Source organism: Eubalaena glacialis, chromosome 6 (genome assembly GCF_028564815.1).
Source record: "Eubalaena glacialis isolate mEubGla1 chromosome 6, mEubGla1.1.hap2.+ XY, whole genome shotgun sequence".
Classification (NCBI taxonomy): Eukaryota; Metazoa; Chordata; class Mammalia; order Artiodactyla; family Balaenidae; genus Eubalaena; species Eubalaena glacialis.
The window spans coordinates 81,059,315-81,078,691 of NC_083721.1; positions in this window are offsets into that span (position 1 = coordinate 81,059,315).

Below are 19,377 nucleotides of genomic sequence, written 5' to 3' on the forward strand. Positions count from 1 at the left end.
TATTTACAAATTACTGATATTTTTCATCTCATTTAATATCAAAAATCTTGTCATTTAGGCAATGCAATTATGCCCCCGGCCCCCCAGTTTTACAGATTAGGACATTGATGTTCAGAGAGGTTAAGTGACTTACCTGGGGTCTCCTGGCTGATAACTGGCAGAGCTGGGATTTCGAACCAGGCTACCGCCCCAAAGTCACCCCTTTCCACCCTACCGTGTGGTTTCCTAAATTGCCAAGTGACCTTGTGCAAGCATTCTACATCCCGTCCCCCAATCTGGCCTTCAATTTCTACATCTGCAAAGTGAGAGGAATTAAATCATGCCTGAGGTCCCCTCCAGGTCCCAGTGTCTCTGATTAAAAGCGTATGTTCAGGAATGGATGCTGCTTGCTGCCGGGCTCTGAGATGCACAAGGAGCTCAGGGGGCTGGAGACTGGACCTGCGCCCAAACACAGGCTGGCTTGGCGTTCAGTACTGTATCTGGCTGCCAAAAGGCCAGAATTCTCTAGAGAACCTGAGTCGTATCTGGCCAACCTCTGATGGCCTTAAGTTATCCTCTGACCTCGAACTTGTGATTATCTGAAGCTTATTTTTAAAAAGACTTAGGAATAGCCATTCTATCTCTCTGGAGACCCGCTTCCTTTCTTACTTTCTTTATGTTCTTCCAACAACAGAGAATGGGAACTAGGAGTCAGGCAATCTATCTGTAATTTTTGCTTCTGCTGCTGCCTTTCTCATGACTCTGGGCAAGTCACATCCAAAGCAGGATTATCAAAAAGTGTAGCCCTGGCTGGAGGGTTTGTGAAGCCATGTGGCTTCCTCTTGAGGAAGAAATGGAAGACCAAGGTTATATGCACCTTTAAGATATGAAACCTATCAGATTTACTAATAACGATGTCTGATATTCAGGGCTGGTCCACTTCAATTCCTTTTTTAAAAATAGCTTTTCTACTGTATTACAAAGGAAATAGGTGAGGAAAATGTATCTGGCCCCAAGAGCAGTTGTAAGGCTCAAAGGTAATACTAGGTTTAAAGCATAATTCTTTTTCCTTCTGCATACCTCCTTCCCCATTTTTGATGGGATGTGAAGTGACTCAAAGTCACTCAGGAAGTACCTCTCTGAGCCATGTTGGATGGAGTCTGTCTGCACCTTGACCAAATGTTGCTTCTCCTGGGTCAAGTGCCTCACTCTGGTCTCACCCATCATCTGGTTTCATTCTGCAGAGACTGAAGCAGGAGATCCACCTGCCCCCAGGAGAAGAGCCTTCATACTCCATGATGCTGGGGCTCTGCGTAAGCTGAGGCTGAGGGGCACTCTCCTCCAGCCTCTCTGACCTGTAAGTTAAAGAGTTGGTTTTGGTTTGGAAGAAAGAGCCGATTTGATCCTTGCTCCACTTCCAGGGCAAAGACTGCTCAGACCCCTCTCCCACAGCCCTCTGTGTGCTTGTAATGGCCTAGGCTCATTTCAGACAGAAACTTCAGACAGGATGTTGGGTAAGAGCAGGGTCAGCTTGGCAACTTGGCATTGTATATAGACAAAGAATTGCAGTAACCACCAAGAGACCCATGTTCTATGTCCAGCTTGGCCCGTAAATCACTTTATGACCTTGAACAAGCCTCATTTTCCTTCCAAGTTTCAATTTCCCTGTATTTAAAACAAGTTGATTGAACTAGATAATCCCTAAGGTACCTTCCAGCTCTGCTATTCCCTAGCAGAATATTGCCCAATCTTTTCATTCCTTAGGGGATCTTGCTTAGAAACTAGGAGAATGATCTTTGCCACAGGAAGTCTGAGAATGTTTTCAGGATCATAAAACAAATATTAGGAAAAAACATAAGAATATTATGTTGTCCTGTGCTTTGGGCTCATGTTTTCTAAGGTCCATGTCAAATATTTGCAGCATAACCACATTTTAATTTTCATATGCAGAGAGAAAGAAGGGGAAATAGGAGTAACAATTGCTATGGAAATTAACCATGCTATATCAAAATATGATTGCATCTGGTGGGCCATGGATCCTCAGCGTCCTGGACATAAATTCTGCCTTCAGAGCTTATATCTACCAGGGATCCCAGACATAGAGATAAGTAACTCAAATACAAAGTACGACATTTTAAAGCCAATATAAAGGACCTTAGAGGAGAGAGAGATCACTTACTGTTTAGGGGTATCAGAAAAGTCTTCATGGAGAATTTTGCATTTGGTCTTGGTTTAGGGAAAGAAATGGTCATGAGAAGCAAGAGGAAGCCAATCAGAGGAAATACTGTGAACAATGGCAGAGGCAGGGAAACCATGTGAAGTTTGGTAACTAGTGAATGGGTAGTTTGTTTGGCTAGAGCACAAAGCTGTGAAATGAAGTAGTGGGAAAAAGACTAATTAAATTTATGTGTTATATTTCCCTGGTTAGCATATACATTACTTTAGGGCAAAAATCTTAGTTCAATTTATCTTTGTAGCCCTATCAAAGATGACACATAATCATCTCTTAAAACTTGTTTAATGAATAGATAAATTATATTACGTGGTACTTTTTCCTCTAAACCATCAATGCACTGTGTAGACCTAACTATATCTTAGAATCTCAGAAGTCAAGTTGAACATGACACTTGTTGTGTTGACTGTCACGGATCTGAAGTGCCATCCCTCAGTCCTGTAAATGTAGGTAGGTGATTTCATCTGGGGAAGGAGGTTGTGTCACTTTCATCAGCTTCTAACAGTTAAAATGTGATGTGTATTAGACAAGTACAAGAGGCTGAATTCGGTTGCAGAAATAAGCCCACCAACCATTGTCCCTTGCAATGGCCTGTGAGGCCAGTTCTAGGGATAATAGAACAAAGGAGACCCTAGAAAACACCCATGAGTTGTAACAAATGAAACTAAGGTAATGCATTGATACGTGTTCCAGTGAGTTTCCATCACTTAGCAGTGTAGTGTCCAAACTGCTGCAGAAAGGATGAAAAGAAATCTGGACTTTTCTGTATCTTGACTATGGTACTCAGTAATAAGATTACACATGTGATAAATATGTATACATGTGTATACTAAATGCTAAATTCTCACACAAATGGGAAATACAAATAAGAGAGGCGGACTGTATCAATGGTAATATCTTGGTTGTGATATTGCACTATAGTATTGCAAGATGCATCATTGTGGGGAACTGGGTAAAGGGCACATGGGATCTCTCTGTATTATTTCTTACGCCTGAATGTGAATCTATAAATATCTCAGTAAATTTTTTATTAAAAAAATTGGGGCCCAGGTAGATTCAATAGTGAATTCTACAAAACTTCAAAGGAAGAAATTGTATTAATTCTCTACAATCTCTTCCAGAAAATAGAAGCAGAGGGAATACTTCCTAACTCCCTTTATGAGACCAGCATTACACTAATACCAAAACCAGTCAAAGATGAAGAAAACTACAGACCAGTACCTCTCATGAACATAGATACAAAGATCTTCAACAAAATGTTAGCAAATTGAATTTAACAATGTATAAAAATAATTATATACCATGATGAAGTGAGATTTATTTCAGGAATGCAAGAATTGTTCAACATTCAAAAGTCAATTAATGTAATCCATTATATCAACAGGATAAAAAAGAAAAATCACATGATCATATCAACGGATGCAGAAAAAGCATTGGACAAAATTCAACACTCTTTCATGATAAAAACTCTCAGCAGTCTAGGAATAGAGGGGAACTTCTTCAACTTGATAAAGAACATCTAAAAATCACCTACAACTAACATCATACATAGTGAAACTCAGTTTTCCCTCTAAGATCAAGAATAAGGCTGCTTTTCAACATCGTACTGGAAGTCCTTGCTAATGCAATAAAGCATGAAAAATAGATAAAAGGCATACAGATTGGGAAGGAAGAAATGAAACTGTCTTTGTTCTTAGTTAACATGACTGTTTACATAGCAAATCTGAAAAAATCAACCAAAAAAACTCTTGGAATTAGTGAGTGATTATAGCAAGGTTGCAGGATACAAGATTAATATACAAAAGTCAATTACTTCCCTATAGACCAGAAATGAACAAGTAGAATTTGAAATTAGAAACACTACATTTACATTAGCACTCCAAAAAAAATAAAATACTTAGGTATAAACCTAACAAAGAATATAAGATCTATATGAGGAAAACCACAAAACTCTGATAAAAAATATCAAAGAAGGACTAAATAAATGAAGAAATATTCCATGTTTATGGTAGAAAGACTCAATATTGTCAAGATGCCAGCTCTTCCCAACTTGATCTATAGATTCAATGCAATCCCAGTAAAAATTTCAGCAAGTCTTTTTTTTTTGGTAAGCATTGATGAATTAATTCTAAAGTTTATGTGGAGAGGCAAAAAGACATAGAATAGTCAACTCATATTGAAGGAGAAGACCAAAGGCAGAGGACTAATACTAACCAACTTTAAGATTTACTCTAAAGCTGCAATATTCAAGACAGTGTGGTACTGGCAGAAAAAAAAAAAAAAAAAAAATCAATGGAACAAAGTAGAGAGCCAAGAAATAGATTCTCTTAAATACAGTCAACTGATCTTTGACAAAGGAGCAAAGGCAATACAATGGAGCAAAAATAGTCTTTTCAACAAAAGGTACTGGGGCAAATGAATATACACATATAAAAAAAAATCTAGACACAAACCTCAACCTTTCACAAAAATTAACTAAAAATGTATTGTAGACCTAAATATGAGACGCAGACCTCTAAAAGTCCTGGAAGATAGCATAGGAGAAAATCTAAATGACCTTGAGTTTGGCAATAACTTTTTAGAAAAACCATGATCAATGGAAGAAATAATTGATAAGCTGGACTCCATTAAAAGTATAAACTTCTGCTCTGTGAAAGACAGTGTCAAGAGAATGAGAAGACAAGTCACAGACTGGAAGAACATATTTGCAAAAAACATATTTAATAAAGGATTGTTATCCAAAATATACAAGGAACACTTAAAACTCAAAACTAAGAAAATGAACTAATAGATTTTAAAAAATGGGCAAAAGACCTGAACAGACACCTTGCCAAAGAAGATATATAGAGGACAAGTAAGCATATGAAAAGATGCTTCACATCATATGTCATTAGGGAATTGAAAATTAAAACAACAATAAGGCACAACTACACACCTGTTAGAATGCCAAAATCCATAACAATAACACCACCAAATGCTGGCCAGGGTGTAGAGCAACAAGAGCTCTCATTCACTGTTGGAAATACAAAAAGGTACAGCCATGTTGGAAGAAAGCTTGGCAGTTTCTTACAAAACTAAACATACTCTTATTGTACAATCCAACGGTTATACTCTTTGGTATTTACCCAAGTAAACTGAAAACTTATGTCCTCACAAAAATTTGCACATGGATGTTTATAGCAGCTTTATCTATAATTGCTAAAACTTGGAAACAACCAAGATATCTTTCAGTAGGTGAATAGATAAATAAACTGTGGTATATCCAGACAATGGAATGTTTTCAGCACTAAAAAATATGAGCTACCAAGCCATGAAAAGACATGAGGAAACATAAATGCATATTACTAAGTGAAAGAAGACAATCTGAAAAGACTACATACCATATAATTCCAACTATATGACATTCTGGAAAAGGCAAAATTATACAGACAGTAAAAAGATAAGTGATTGCCAGGAGCTAGGGGGCAAGGAAAGCTCAACAGGCAGAACACAGAAGATTTTTAAAGCAATGAAACGATTCTCTTTGATGCTACAATGGCAGATACATGTCATTATACTTTTTTCCAAACTCATGGAATGTACAACACCAAGGAGGAAGCCTAATGTAAACTGTGGACTCTGGGTGATAACGATGTGTCAGTTCAATCATAATGAATATACAACTCTGGTGCAGGATGTTGATAATGGGGGAGGCTACGCATGTATAAGAGCAGGGTATATATGGGAAATCTCTCTACCTTCCACTCAATTTTGCTGTGAATCTAAAACTGCTCAAAAAAATCTTCTTAAACAAAAAAAAAAGAAGGGAAGTAAGAAATAGCTTGGCCAAAGGAAGATCCATAGCTGAAAATGTTCTAAGATGTGACCAACATGAGAACCATGACAAGAACTGTTCTTTCTGGTTCCCATATTCAAAGTAAATATATCTTCCCAACTGAGAAGTCACCAAGGTTAAGAGATTGTCTATAGATGTGAAAAAGATATAGTCCCACCTCTTGGTTTTCTCCAAGGCTGAGCTTCTTAACTGCTGTGCACTGGAGAACAATCAACTTTCCCCCTTCAGGGTCAGGGTGACATTTACAAATTCCTGCAGGGTCTGAGTCTGACTTACAAATTCCTTTACATCTCTTCCAAGTCAGCTGCTGAAAGTGTGTTTTCCTTTGCAGCTAGCATTCTGGACAGCCTGAACAAGTCATGAAAACAGGGTATAGCTACCGTGTGCTCTAAATGGATTCTGAAGGTCTGGCACTGAAGACATCATCTTCAGCCGGTAATGTTAGGGTTTTCTTTTTTCCTGTCTCTGTGATGCTTTTTTCAAGGTTTTTGATGAAAATATTTTACAATTTTCTAAGTATTGCTTAGTCAGAAGACCCTTAGAAGGAGCCTGTGGGAAGGGGTGAATGGCTTCAAGTCAAGGACAGAGGACTTGATACCAAGCAGCTGACCACATTTCCTCCTACCAACTGGAGATGTTCCATGATCGTACAACCTGAGAGAGATGTACACCTCCCCAAAATCGTGCACATACAATCCTAGAATTTTAGAGATGAGTAGAGTTTTGAGCCAACCTATCCGTTTTATAGATGAGGAAAATGGCCTGAAGAGAGGAAACCACTTTTCCCAGATCTCACCGTGAGCCAGAGCCATGGTCTTCAAAAAGGGCATGTTTAGAGGTGCATCCAACAATCCACTGGGTTGCCACAAAGATATTAGAACTTTTATTTACGTAATTTTTATAATAATTATGGATTTGCAGGAAGTTGCAAAGACAGAATTGAAGGAGATGGAATTATATCCTTCACCTAGTGGTAGCATCTTGCATAACTATAGTCTAATATCAAAATAAGGAAATCTACATTGGTACAGTCCACAGACCCTGTTTAGATTTCTCCAATTTTTACTTACACTTATTTTTGTGTGTGTATATGTATGTGTGTAGTTCTATGTAATTTTCACATATGTAGATTTATGTAACCACCGAGAATTTCTATTTTTATAATATAAATCTAAAAAAGGAAGAAAACTTTACCAATGTTTAATAAGTGGATGGGCACTGCTACCCATATTGGTGCTAATACATACATGAGACAATTGCATCCTTGTAAAATACCTGAGATGTCTTGAAGGCAGAATGGGAGTTGAATGGTGTGGCAATCACATTCATTCTTTTTAGGCTCTCAGTGTATTGTGACATTCTCAAGTTTACATGAGCCCTATCAAGTGGCTCTATGGGTTATATTATCCAGTTTCAACTAAACTAACCTTTCTGAAATGAACTTAAATGAGTTAGAATGGTTTCTGCCTCCAAAGAGTTTGACAAACAGTGGATTGAAGAAGATACCTATGTTGCAAGCATAACCAAACAAGGAAATGGAAATACCGACCCTTCTACTCTTTGTAAAAACTCTCTGCCAGTCATATTTCAAGGAAAATGCAGTAATCATCTCACCTGAGCTGACAGGAAGTCAACCAAAAATAATCAAAATTATTAAGATATTTAAAAAATGGATTTAATATTTCTGTCCAAAATGTACGTGCATATTGTGTCTTGAGATGCATATTGTATCATTGATGGGACAAGCATCATGATTTGTAAGACATCTGGAACATGATGACAAGCCTTTATAAAATTTTCCGCCGTGCTTAAAATCAGGTAATACATAAGACAAAATACATACCATTAAGGAATACTTATTCCTCTTACAATGTAGCAGCAAACTCAAGTGCAATCATTTGCTCACTTATTATCTGTGAGACTTTGGGTATAACATTAGGTCCCAGCCACAGTGCTCTTGGAGGACCCAGGAAGAGAAAGATGTGAACATGCTTTGTAAATGCTAAACTTCTGTGCTGATGGGATACTATTATTATTATTAATTATTTTAACATAAAATTTCAGAAGAAAATTAATTGAACAGGAATTTTGTCATCTAATAAGCAACTATTTGAATCTCAGATGAGAAATTTTTTGGTGGTCTGCCTGGAGAAACAATTCTTTGAGGCAGAAAACAATATTTAAGAGTAGCAGTATGGTGGGGTATCCCCAGACCCGGATATCAGGGCTGACTTACTACTGCTGTGAACTTGGGCCAGATTCTTAATCTCTCCAAGCATCTGTTTTCTTGTTTGTAAAGTCTACTAATAAATAACCCATGTCATAGAGTCATCGTGAGAATTGAGTAAGACAATATATAAAGAGCCTGGCACAGTACCTTGTACATCGCAGGTTCTCAAGCCTCATTAGTCCTCTTCCTCCTCCCTCTCTTTTAGGAAGCCCAGAAGAAAGCCTCCATTCTACCAGCATTACATTTATTTCCTGTCCTCTTAACTATCCTGAATTTTCTTAGGGGACTGAATCGAGTACCCTAATTCCTCCAGAAAACTCACAACATTGAACAGTTTTCTGCTTGCAGTAGGCATTTAATAAAAGCTTATTAAATGAAAGGTTGAAATTAATGATCTCCAACAGGGAGCAAATGTGTGGCCTCAGGCCAAGGTCCTTTGATCTCAGAATTTCAGACACTGACTGCCACTGAAGGATTATGAGTGCCCTCCTATCCTGAGCCGTTAGTGGATGGATATAATATAAATGTAAGAATTCCTTTGATTTGTACAGAGCATCACAGTTTCCAAAGTGCTTTCACATCCATCATCCTATTTGATCCACACAACAAACTTTTGAGTTATTCAGTCAGTATTCCTAAAGAGAAGCCTTAGCCCCAGAAAAATAAAGTGGCTGTTAGGCCAGCCATAGAACACAATACTGGTACCAGCCACCATTTTCTGCACATGTGGTTTTTACCAGGTACTTTATGTAAATTATTTTGTTCAGTCCCCAGAAAAATCTTTTTCTTAAATAAATAAATTTATTTATTTATTTTTGGCTGCGTTGGGTCTTCATTGCTGCGCACAGGCTTCCTCTAGTTGTGGCGAGTGGGGGCTGTTCTTCGTTGCAGAGCTAATATTTAAATTCCCATAGATTTGATGCATTTTAAAGGGTGGATCCAGAATTGACTCAAGTCAGTCTGACTCCAAAGCCCAAGTGACAGGGTCAGGCCATGTCACTTGGTCAAGCCAAGTGACACGGCCAAATAAATAAATAAATAAAATTTGTTTTAAAAAAAGACCCCAAAACTTGGTGGCATAAAAGAACAATTTTATAATGAGCATTGGTTCTGGAGGTCAGGAGCTCAGACGGGTCACAAAAAGAATAGCTTGTTTCTGCTCCATGATGTCTGAGGCCTCAGCTGGGAGATACAAAGGCTGAGGGGCTCAACAGCTGTGGATTGGAATCAACTGGAGGCGTCATGAATCGCATGTCTGGCAGATGCTACTCTTTCCACTGGGATGGGAGCACCTACATGTGGCCACTCTCTGTGGCCTGGGTTTCTACACAGCATGGTGGCCTCAGGGTAATTGAATTTCTTTCTAATTCTATCATAATTCCTTCTTCATGGAGGCTCAGTGCTCTAAAAGCCAGTGTTCCAGGAAAAAAAAGGTGTAAGCTGGGTTGCCTTTTATGACCTAGCTCTGAAGTCAGATTATATTCCTTTCGCTTTACTTTGTTGGTTATAAGCAAGTCACTAATCCACTTGTATTGCAGGGGGAAAGACATAGTTCCCACTCTTTGTGGAAAGAGAGCTCAGATGGGATGGCAGATGTTGCTGTGATCATTTTTGGAAAACACAACCTGACTCCCTCCGAAAAGAGTTGAAGAATAAGGAAATCAAAGCTCAGGGAGATTGAGAGACCTGTTCAAAGTCATAGCTCATACACCGGAGTAGCATTTCACCCAGTAGGATTTCAAAATCGGTGAATAAGGTAAACATTGCTGATAGTCAAAATTATCTTGGAAATCCTTTAATTTGCCAGTAAAGTACAGTGTATGTGGTTTTGCGTAAGCAACAGATTCTAGTGTGTCTTCTCATGCTTGCTGAGGTACAGTGCTAACTTAATGAAATGATGGGCAGAATCATTTGCATTATTTTAGATTGTCCTCTCATTTTTCTGAGTGCTAATATTTAAATACCCATAGAATTGATGCATTTTAAAGGGTAGATCCAGAATTGACTCAAGTCAGTCTGACTCCACAGCCCAAGCTCTTTCTACACTACTGCCTAGAAACCACCTCTGGGAGATAGGGAAAGAGATCAGAGTTTCACACCCACCTAGGCTGGCACTACTGACACAGGTGCAGGTCACCAGAATCAGGCCTCAGTTGCAACCTGGATGTGATATGCAGGCTCTGTCACTGGTTTAACTCTGTGTGTCTAGACTTTGTCCATGTTAAAAATGCAGTTATTTTTGAACCCCTGGATAGTCCCACCCTCCCTGCCCATTGCCTTCTCCCTCCAGGTCTTCATAGATCAGGAGGAAGAGGAGCTGAGATTTGAAAATGAGTGAAATGTCAGCAGGTAAGGATAAGGGTATTTCAGACAGACAGAGCAGCATGTGCAAAGGCAGGCTGGTGTGGAATTGCAGGAAGTCCTCAGGGATTGGTGAGTAATACAGCGCTATTTTGCTGGGGGAAGATCACTGAGGTCCTATAATACCCTGCCAAAGACTTGATCTAGAGATAGTGTGTAAGAAAAGTTTTGCAATTTAGCAGTAACACTCTGGAGGCAGTACGGAGAAGAACTGCAAGGGAGGGTGGGGCTTAGGTCAGGAGACTGGTGAGGATACTACTGCTCCAGCAGAAGCAATTCCCAACCTCTGGTTAATGTCAGGGTGTCTGAGTATGGAAATTTAGTCCTTGCACATGATCTTTACAACAGGTTTGGTACCAAAATTTATGGAACTAGGCAGGTCTATGGGGCTAATGGAGCAAATGGCTACTAAATACATGACTCAGCTCTGCTCAAAGAAATCTCCACCTCTAGGGCCTCAGTGCCTGAAGTCTCGCATTTGAAATATTTCTTTTAGCTCACAGGGATTTAGAACTGGATTAATCATAATCCTTCTTTCATGTATGACACTACTATATTTACTTATTTCGTTAATCTAATGTATTAAGCATTTGTAAATGACCCTTCACATGTGAAAACTAGGACTTTGACAGTAGCTTGACCACATCTTCCCCTGTGGTCTTCCCCTACTCGATCGCTGGCACCCCCCCTCCCAGGGTAACCACCATCATGCATCTTGTATTCATCATTCCCTCGCTTTCCTTTTTAAATAGTTTTGTCTCATCTATAGGTATTCCTTTAAAAAGTATATTTTATTAATATTGTTCTCAATATTACAAAAAGGACATCATGCACAAATAGTTTTGATATTTTTACTTTTTAATGAATATTATGTTTTGAAGACTCATCCATATTGTTGCTTGTTGTTGTAGTCATTTAATTTGAATATGCTACAGCTTATTCATCATTCCCTATTGATGGGAATTTTTTTGTTAATTTGTAGAGTAGTGCAATGAACATACTTATCCACATTTTCTAGTAAACATATGCAAAATTTCCTTTAAGCATAGTCATAGGAGCAGAATTTTGGGGTTATAGAGTCCATAAAGTTCAATTTTACGAGAAAAACCACTGTTTTTCTAAGTGGTTTTACAAATTTCTAGTTCTGGCCATGACTAACTTTCTCACCATAAAAAATGTGAAAGTTGATCACAAAATCACATCATCTGAAAATAATGGTAGTTTTATTTCCTCCTTTTCAATTATTAAGCCTTGAATTTCTTTTTCTTACTGTATTAGCAATATTTAGCTGATACGGTAAATTACGCTTACAGATTTTCTAATGTTAAGCCTATCCTCATGTACCTGAGAAAAGTCCAGTGTGGTATATGATCATTTTGATGCCCTATTGAATTTGATTTACTAAAATGTTTTTTAGGATTTTTGCATTTATAGCAGTAAGTGGCATAGTTATGTAGTTATCCTTACAGCTCTTTGCTAGTTTTGGTATAAAGATTGTGATCCTCATAGTATCTGATAGTATTACATCAACACCAGCTTTATTTTGTTCTACTTGCCTGATTAATCATTTTTTATCCTTTTATTTTTATTTTTTGCATATATGTTGCTTAAGAATGTGTCTAGTGAATAGCAAATAACTGGATTTTTTAAAAAATTTGGCAAGTTAGTTCATTTTCATCTCTAGTAGTTACCATATATTAGGACTTTCTTCTACTTTATTAGTTTATTATTCCAATTTGTCACACTTTTCCCCATGTTTTGTATTTTTTGTTTATTGTTTTAAAGTTGTCTATGTTTCCTCTCATATTAGATAAGGACATTAATATACTCTGATGTCCCTTGGTCTTCCCCTACTCTATCCTATTGAGTACATCTAGACTTTTAATTCTTCGTTTTTATGGACATGCTTTTGTTTTCTCTTCTCTTTGGTCTCAGTTATTTTTTAAGGCAACCACAAACTTTACAAAGATCTTTTATCACCTTTTCTTCACATATTTCTTCCATCATCCCTTATATTGGCTTCTATGTAATGTCATTAAAAAATGTTTCATGCATGGATCTTTGTGTGACAAATACTCTGAGACTGTGTATGTCTTAGAGTATTTTTATCATGCCTCACATTTGAATGAAAGTTTAGCTGGGTATGAAATTCTGTACTTGCATCCTTGCATGTGGTTGAAAACCCTGACATCAAGATTATTCTTATTCCTTTGTAAGGGATCTTCTTTCTTTCTTTCTTTCTCTCTGGAAATTTTTGTTTTTGTTTATGTTTTTTGGTGTTTTTTGTGTTTTGTTTTGTTTTGTTTTTTACAATTTTACCGTATCTTTGATATTCTGGAATTTTAACATAATTTATGTCTAAGAGTGTGATTTTCCTTATTGCTCCTCTTTTGCTATGATTCCTATCAATCTGAGGCTTTTCATCATTCATTAATTCTGGGGGAATTATCTCCATTATTCCTTTAAATATTTCCTCCTCTCCATTTGGATCTATTTTTTCCTTTTCCTTTTTTTCTTCCTGGGACTATTTTTGCCTTTTATACCTTAAATAGTTTCCATTTTTAAAATAATTTTCTGCTGAGGAGAATTCCTCAATCTGATCTCCCAGTTTACTAATTCATTCCTCAGGTGAATCTATTCTACTAATTACCATCCATTGTGCTCATTATCTCAACGATTATACATTCATACTCAACATTTCTACTTGATTATTTTTATGGTTTTATTTTTTCTTTATATATTGCTAATATCATTCCTTATTTTGTAAATATAAAAAATTAAATTCTTAAAAATATATGTAAATTCTTGATCTGTCAGTTCTAATACCTCAGGTTCCTATGGAATCTGTAACTCATTTTGTTGTTTTACTTTGGAAATATTAGTGCTTCTCTTTTCTCCCATGACCTTCCATTCGTCTGGGGTTATGGGCTACTTGGTCCAGCAGTGCTGATGGCGAAAGTGATGAAGGCCAGACCTCCATCTATGTTGACACCAATGTGTTCAAAGTGGTGGTTGAGGATGGAGGATAAACCCAGAAGTGGAGGATTCCAGGCATCAGAAAACCAGAGCTAATCACCCCTGGCCCTACCAAATAGCACCTTAGATGTATTCTTTACTTTAGGAAGAATTAGTATCTAGAAGAGATTATAATCCACCAGCCCTGGGGGTTTAGAAGGAGAGGATGGGGCAGTGACCACCTGAGACCAATCAATCTGCATGTGTTTTCCTCACTTCCACTCGGCATAGGGCTTCTGCACTGCCCTGCTTTACACCCGAGTCACACTTGCTCAAGAAGTCTAAGCTCCAGCCCTTGTCTGTCCCAAGGCAGTAAGGGTGGGGAGAGAGGGGAGATGAAGACCTTAAGAAGAAATGGCTCCTTTCTTGTTTTATTCTGAAACAGCAGCCTTGGATACCCTCTTCCTTAGGTAAGGACCATTTCAGGCACATGTACATGCCAAATAAAAACAGCTTCTGCCTCTCCAGGGAGTTCTTACAGCTTTCCCTGCAACTTAATGTTTTTCCTCTGTAGTTCCTCAGAGTGGATCTTGAGGGAAGGAGCCAGTAGGTCACACTAGTTCAGCATCTTCTTAGCAACCTCGCTTGACTTCTTCAAGGCTATACACTCTTCTTCCCATTCTGCCTTTCTTTAACACTTAGGTGTCCCTGGGATGGCAGTACACTGAATACTGGTGTGAGTGGGTGCACTGGGTCAGTGTGTCCCCTTGGACTGGAAGAAGAGGCAGCATACAGGAGAAATCGGGGCTGGGCTTATGTTCTTTTCAGTCATTGATGTGCTGTGTGGACTTACGCAAGTCATTTCACTTCCCTGAGCCTCAGTGTCCTCCTCTGAAACATGAAGTTAAAATAACACCGACCTCACTGGGCTGACACAAGATTAAAGTGAGAAATTGGATGCAAAAGGGGCTTTGTAAACTGATTTTGTTTGTTATCTGGAGTCAGGGAAAGGCGTCTAGGGCTGGGCGAAAGTTCACTTGCACGACCTCAAAATTCTACTAAGTGTTGGCCCTGCTAAAAAAGCCTGATGCAACGGAACATTCTCTTATAATAGAAAATGTTGAATCTGTGTTTGATGCCAGAGTTGTCACATTCTTCCAAGAGTACAGATTTTTATGGGCCCCTGGAAGCTCTGTTGGGGACTATTTCTGAGGACGGGAACATTGTGCCTTGTTGGCAAGGCTTGTTAAACCAAGGCCACTTGTGGTCATTGAAGAATCTGGGTCTGCCTTTGCTACACTGGGGGCGAGGCATCAGATCCTATCCTCTGATGTTTGCAGATTTGGATACACGGATTCTGAACTTGGTGCCTTTAGCTTTGTTGTTTGGGAAGGGTCTTTTTCCAGTCTAACTAGGGGAGTGAGAAGTGAGAGAACAGGATGGAGCATGTCCAAATCAAAGACAAGTAGCAGAGGTAGAAATGAATAAGAATAATGTGTTCTCTCTGGGAATTTATACAAGGACAAAGCTAATGAGACTTTGTTTTCAATTACTTAAAATGTAGTCTGTCATTGAAAAGATGATGTAATGACTTTAAAACAGAACACAAGCCAGAATTCTACAACATATTCAACTATTTGTATTTTTGCACATTCTTGCCTATTTCTCATTGTCATCATCATGCATGCATAATGCACATTTCATTTTGTGGCCTGATTTTTTAAAAATTGTATAATAGGAAATATTCTTTTAAAATTTGTATATTAATAACTATATAATAATTTTTCATACTGTTTTATAATTAGTAAAGCCATTTCCCTACTTGGGCTCACTTGGGTTGTCTTCAATTTTTTTTTCTTTTTAACATCTTTATTGGAGTATAATTGCTTCACATTGTTGTGTTAGTTTCTGCTGTATAACAAAGTGAATCAACTATACGTATACTTATATCCCCATATCCCCTCCCTCTTGCGTCTCCCTCCCACCCTCCCTAACCCACCCGTCTAGGTGGTCACAAAGCACCGAGCTGATCTCCCTGTGCTATGGGGCTGCTTCCCACTAGCTGTCTATTTTACATTTTGTAGTGTATATATCTCAATGTCACTCTCTCACTTCATCCCAGCTTACCCTTCCCCCTCCCCATGTCCTAAAGTCCACTCTCTACGTCTGCGTCTTTATTCCTGTCCTGCCCCTAGATTCTTCAGAACCATATATTTTTTAGATGCCATATATATGTGTTGGCATACAGTATTTGTTTTTCTCTTTCTGACTTACTTCACTCTGTATGACAGATCCATCCACCTCACTACAAATAACTCAATTTCGTTTCTTTTTATGGCTGAGTAATATTCCATTGTATATATGTGCCACATCTTCTTTATCTATTCATCTGTCGATGGACACTTAGGTTGCTTCCATGTCCTGGCTATTGTAAACAGTGCTACAATGAACATTGTGCTACATGACTCTTTTTGAATTATGGTTTTCCAGGGTATATGCCCAGTAGTGGGATTGCTGGGTCATATGATAGTTCTATTTTTAGTTTTTTAAAGAACCTCCATACTGTTCTCCATAGTGACTGTATCAATTTACCTTCCCACCAACAGTGTAGGAGGGCTCCCTTTTCTCCACACCCTCTCCAGCATTTATTGTTTGTCGATTTTTTGATGATGACCATTCTGACCAGTGTGAGGTGATACCTCATTGTAGTTTTGATTTGCATTTTTCTAATGATTAATGATGTTGAGCATCCTTTCATGTGTTTGTTGGCAATCTGTATATCTTCTTTGCAGAAATGTCTATTTAGGTCTTCTGCCCATTCTTGGATTGGGTTGTTTGTTTTTTGATATTGAGCTACAAGAGCTGCTTGTATATTTTGGAGATTAATCCTTTGTCAGTTGCTTCATTTGCAAATATTTTCTCCCATTCTGAGGGTTGTCTTTTCGTCTTGTTTATGGTTTCCTTTGCTGTGCAAAAGCTTTTAAGTTTGATTAGGTCTCATTTGTTTATTTTTGTTTTTATTTCCATTTCTCTAGGAGATGGGTCTAAAGGATCTTGCTGTGATTTATGTCATGGAGTGTTCTGCCTATGTTTTCCTCTAAGAGTTTTATAGTGTCTGGTCTTACATTTAGGTCTTTAATCCATTTTCAGTTTATTTTTGTGTATGGTGTTAGGGAGTGTTCGAATTTCATTCTTTTACGCATAGCTGTCCAGTTTTCCCAGCACCACTTATTGAAGAGGCTGTCTTTTCTCCATTGTATATTCTTGTCTCCTTTATCAAAGACAAGGTGACCATATGTGCATGGGTTTATCTCTGGGCTTTCTATCCTGTTCCATTGATCTATATTTCTGATTTTGTGCCAGTACCATACTGTCTTGATTACTGTAGCTTTGTAGTATAATCTGAAGTCAGGGAGCCAGATTCCTCCAGCTCCATTTTTCTTTCTCAAGATTACTTTGCTCTTTGGGGTCTTTTGTATTTCCATACAAATTGTGAAATTTTTTGTTCTAGTTCTGTGAAAAATGCCATTGGTAGTTTGACAGGGATTGCATTGAATCTGTAGATTGCTTTGGGTAGTATAGTCATTTTCACAACATTGATTCTTCCATTCCAAGAACATGCTATATCTCTCCATCTGTTTGTATCATCTTTAATTTCTTTCAACAGTGTCTTATAGTTTTCTGCATACAGGTCTTTTTTCTCCTTAGGTAGGTTTATTCCTAGGTATTTTATTCTTTTTGTTGCAATGGTAAATGGGAGTGTTTCCTTAATTTCTCTTTCAGATTTTTCATCATTAGTGTATAGGAATGCAAGAGATTTCTGTGCATTAATTTTGTATCCTGCTACTTTACCAAATTCATTGATTAGCTCTAGTAGTTTTCTGGTAGCATCTTTAGGATTCTCTATGTATAGTAAGTATCATGTCATCTGCACACAGTGACAGTTTTACTTCTTTTCGGATTTGGATTCCTTTTATTTCTTTTTCTTCTCTGATTTCCGTGGCTAAAGCTTCCAAAACTATGTTGAATAATAGCAGTGAGAGTGGGCAACCTTGTCTCGTTCCTGATCTTAGAGGAAATGGTTTCAGTTTTGCACCATTGAGAATGATGTTGGCTGTGGGTTTGTCATATATGGCCTTTATTATGTTGAGGTAGGTTCCCTCTATGCCTGCTTTCTGGAGATTTTTTATCATAAATCAGTGTTGAATTTTTTCAAAAGTTTCTTCTGCATTTATTGAGATGATCATATGGTTTTTCTCCTTCAGTTTGTTAATATGGTGTATCACATTGACTGATTTGTGTATATTGAAGAATCCTTGCATTCCTGGGATAAATCCCACTTGATCATGGTGTATGATCCTTTTAATGCGCTGTTGGATTCTGTTTGCTAGTATTTTGTTGAGGATATTTGCATCTATGTTCATCAGTGATATTGGTCTGTAGTTTTCTTTCTTTTTGACATCTTTGTCTGGTTTTGGTATCAGGGTGATGGTGGCCTCATAGAATGAGTTTGGGAGTGTTCCTCTCTCTGGTATATTATGGAAGAGTTTGAGAAGGATAGGTGTTAGCTCGTCTCTAAATGTTGGATAGAACTCACCTGTGAAGCCATCTGGCCCTGGGCTTTTGTTTGTTTGAAGATTTTTCATCACAGATTCAATTTCAGTGCTTGTGATTGGCCTGTTTATATTTTCTATTTCTCCCTGGTTCAGTCTCGGAAGGTTGTGCTTTTCTCAGAATTTGTCCATTTCTTCCAGGTTGTCCATTTTATTGGCATAGAGTTGCTTGTAGTAATCTCTCATGATCTTTTGTATTTCTGCAGTGTCAGTTGTTACTTCTCCTTTTTCATTTCTAATTCTATTGATTTGAGTCTTCTCCCTTTTTTTCTTGATGAGTCTGGCTAATGGTTTATCAATTTTGTTTATCTTCTCAAAGAACCAGCTTTTAGTTTTATTGATGTTTGCTATCATTTTCTTCATTTCTTTTGCATTTATTTCTGATCTGATCTTTATCATTTCTTTCCTTCTGCTAACTTTGGGGTTTTTTGTTTTTCTTTCTCTAATTGCTCTAGGTGTAAGGTTAGGTTGTTTATTTGAGATTTTTCTTGTTTCTTGAGGTAGGATTATACTGCTATAACGTCCCTCTTAGAACTGCTTTTGCTGCATGCCATAGGTTTTAGGTCGTTTTGTTTTCATTGTCATTTGTTTCCAGGTTTTTTTTTTTAACATCTTTATTTGAGTATAATTGCTTTATAATGGTGTGTTAGTTTCTGCTTTATAACAAAGTGAATCAGTTATACATATACATATGTTCCCATATCTCTTCCCTCTTGCATCTCCCTCCCTCCTACCCTCCCTATCCCACCCCTCTAGGTGCTCACAAAGCACAGAGCTGATCTCCCTGTGCTATGCGGTTGCTTCCCACTAGCTATCTATTTTATGTTTGGTAGTGTATATATGTCCATGCCACTCTCTCACTTTGTCACATCTTCCCCTTCCCCTTCCCCATATCCTCAAGTCCATTCTCTAGTATGTCTGTGTCTTTATTGCCCTCTCGCATTTTTGATTTCCTCTTTGATTTCTTCAGTGATCTCTTGGTTATTTAGTAGCGTATTGTTTAGCCTCCATGTGTTTTTATTTTATACAGTTTTTTCCTGTAATTGATATCTAGTCTCATAGCGTTGTGGTCAGAAAAGATACTTGATATGATTTCAGTTTTCTTAAATTTACCAAGCTTGATTTGTGACCCAAGATATGATCTATCCTGGAGAATGTTCCATGAGCACTT